A 3,616-nucleotide genomic window follows, 5' to 3' on the forward strand; every position below is an offset into this window, starting at 1 on the left:
CCTTTAAAAAGAACTTAAAAAAAGAGGAGCCTATGGGTAGAGGCTGGTGGGGGTGGGGGTGGGGGTGAGGGGGTGGTGGGAAGACACCTGGTGGTCAGTGAAAGACCTGGGCCAAAGTCATCCTGACTCCCCACACCCTTCACTCACTCCCTCCCAGGAGGTGGACACAGAAGCAACAGGGCAGGTCTGGGTGGGCTAGCACCCCTCCCCCCAGCTGGCCTTGGGTGGGGTAAATGCTCTGAGACTCCTTCCTCACCACCCCCCCCCCACCTCCCCAGGAGCTGGTGGCAGCAATGGGGCACTCAGGGTTGGGGGGCGGGTAGGGGGAAGGAAACAGGGGGGAAGGGGTTCAGGCAGCCATGGACAGCTAGGCATTCACCAAAGAGCTGCATGTGTGTAAACAGCTTAACAGAACCAAGTACAGATGCTGTGCAAAAAGGCTAAGGAAATTTTAACAAAAGAATAAAATGTGCAAGAGGTTTGTTGTTCTGTTACCGTGTCGGAGATGTGCATGGTCAATTTCTTAAGCTTACTGAACTCTTCAGAACTGGTGGAAAATCACCAGGTACAAACTGTCTGTTCATGGGCGACTGTGTAGACAGAGGCTATTATTCAGTGGAGACTGTGACTCTCCTTGTGGCCTTAAAGGCGTATTACTCAGAACACATTACAATATTGAGAGGAAACCACGAAAGCTGCGAAATTACCCAAGTATATGGCTTTTATAACGAATGTCTGTGAAAGTATAGAAATGCCGATGTTTGGAAATATGTTACAGATCTATCTGATTATCTTCTACTTACAACTTTAGTAGATGGACAGATATTCTGCCTCCACAGTGGCCTCTCTCCATCCCTAGATGTGCTGGATCATATAAGAGACTTGGATCCTTTACAGGAAGTTCCACATGAGGGCCCAATGTGTGATGTGTAGTGGTTAGATCCAGATGATTGTGGTGGGTGGGGTATTTCACCATGTGGTGCTGGCTGCGCATGTGGATAAGACTTTTCTGAAACATTTAACCATGGGAATGGCCTCACACTGGCTTCTCGAGCTCACCAGCTTGTAATGGAGGGATACAATTGGTGTCATGATTAGAATGTGGTTACCATTTTTAGTGCTCCCAGTTACTGTTATCGTTGTGGGAACCAGGCTGCTCTCATGGAATTAGATGACACTTTAAAATACTCCTTCCTTGGGTGCCTGAGTGGCTCATTTGGTTGAGCATCTGACTTCCACTCAGGTCATGACCTCACGATCTCTGCTGTCAGCCCAGAGCCTGCTTCTGATCCTCTGTTCCCCTCTCTCTCTGCCCCTCCCCCATTGATGTGCGTGCTCTCTCTGTCTCTCAAAAATAAACATTTCAAAAAATAAAACAAAATAAAAAAGATAAAATACTCCTTCCTTCAGTTTGACCCAGCACCTCATGGTGGTGCAACATGACCCAGCCTCATGTTGCACCCCAGACTACTGCCTGTAAATTCCTCCTGGGGAAAACCTGCCTTTGTATGTGGAAGTATACCTGGCTTTTTAAATATGTATATATATTTAAAAACAAACAAAGCAACAGTAATATCTATGTGCTTCCTAGACAGATTGGGATCTGTCTAGGCATTAAACCATATCATGGATCAAAATGTGCCATACTAATGATGAGCATTTAGCAGGATTTGAGACTGAAATTTAGTACAACGCTGTGTTCTAGTTTGGTCAGTCTTACCGGTTTGCCTGCTGTAGTTGTGGTAACCATTTTCCTCTGGATTATTCAAGCACAAAAGGTAAATAACTCCTTCATCTCCTTTTGCATTTATTTGCAAATTTTAGCTATAGTGTTTAACTGGCATGGATTGATAGAGTTGGAGTTTTATTTTTAAGAAAAACTCACAAGCTAACTTCCCCTTAATCCATTACCTTTTATTTTATTGAAATGTATAGTTAAATTAACTGAAGAAAAAAAACTCTTGGGAATATGTTGTCATAACATTTTTTTTTTTTAATTTTTTTTTTCAACTTTTTTTTATTTTATTTTTGGGACAGAGAGAGACAGAGCATGAATGGGGGAGGGGCAGAGAGAGAGGGAGACACAGAATCGGAAACAGGCTCCAGGCTCTGAGCCATCAGCCCAGAGCCCGACGCGGGGCTCGAACTCCCGGACCGCGAGATCGTGACCTGGCTGAAGTCGGATGCTTAACCGACTGCGCCACCCACGCGCCCCTGTCATAACATTTTAATATGTTTCCCTTCGTTTAAAATATAGTTTTATTTTGATCTGCATGTTTCTGTATATTTGTCATGACCGTCCTTGCATCCTGTTTGGTGTACTGAGCAAATAAACTTTCCATTTTAAACAAAAACAAAGCAAAAAGAGAAGCCTGAGTTGAAGGTCTGAAGGAGGAGAACCAGAGAGATCAGAGTCCTAAAAGCAGGTGACAGAGCTACAATGAGTGAAGGAAGGAAAGAAGGCTTCCCTTATTTCCAATTCTACATTTTTTTTTTAAAGTAAACTCTATGCCCATCGTGGGGCTTGAACTCATGACCCAAAGATCAAGAGTCCCATGCTCTACTGACTGAGCCAGCCAGGCGCCCCAAATGTTTATTTTTTTTAAGTGACCCCTCATTCTCAATTCTAAATGAGTAAATATGTATCACAGAGCGGCACTTGATGGGATGTAGGTTCCAGAAAGAATGGGCTTTTCACTCCTTCAGATCTTTTTATTTTATTCACAATTAACAAGTGAGATGAGAGGATTGTTGATGTGGCTGAGGCTGGGGGGAGGTCAGCTCCCACCTCACCTACTGGGTAGCACACATCCAGGAGAAATTGCCGACCTTGCCGACCGGTACCTTCATTTGGATAATATCAAAGAGAGGGCAGCTGGATTAAAAACAAACAAACAGGAATGCTTCCCTCATTTCAGAGAGAAAGTTTGCTATAGATTTCCTATAAACCGAGTTCTTTCCTAGGATATTGAAAATACTATTCTATTGATAAAGATTGTGTATATGCTAAGCTTTTCCATGAAATGCTGTGTAAAAACTGCTGTATGGGCCCTCAGTAAATGTTAGTCATCCCCTACCTCCCATTCCCAATAAGCTTCTAGGCATATCAGCCCTGGTGTTTCATCCCAGGGAACTGTGTTCTTCCTGTTTGGAAATTAGATTAGGTCTCCTTGTCTGGGCCAGATGCGTCTGTGTCTCTCCAGCAGAGGCTGTGTGCTGCATTACTTGACCTTTCTACCACACATCAGTACTCACCCCTGCGGGGCTTGCTCATTTTGCCTGATGTCTGCAATAGCATAATCACTTCGGAAGCTTCAGGGCAGGCCTCCTGCTTCCAGACTGCACACAGACCAGGAGGGGCATGGAAAAGGTCACCAGTGCAGTCATATGTGACTTGCCCACTGGCAAATGCTCACACAAACCATGGCAGGCTCTGGGTGAGAAGATTTTAAGCAGTTATTCCAGCCTAATGATGGAGTCAAGCATCAGAGGGAGACGGAAGGTGGAAGAGAAAGACCAAATGGCTTCTAATGGGACCAGTGACTAAATATCAATCGTATTATGAGGGATGAGAGTTTCCTGTTGCAGGATTATTTTATAGCATCCTGATGAGAAC

At 44.5% G+C, this 3,616-nt stretch overlaps 1 pseudogene; it reads left to right on the forward strand.

The window, feature by feature from the left end:
• The first annotated feature begins 330 nt into the window (after positions 1-330).
• Positions 331-1,944, forward strand: LOC101099230 (annotated as a pseudogene).
• The last annotated feature ends 1,672 nt before the right edge of the window (positions 1,945-3,616 follow it).

Source organism: Felis catus, chromosome C1 (assembly GCF_018350175.1).
Source record: "Felis catus isolate Fca126 chromosome C1, F.catus_Fca126_mat1.0, whole genome shotgun sequence".
NCBI lineage: Eukaryota > Metazoa > Chordata > Mammalia > Carnivora > Felidae > Felis > Felis catus.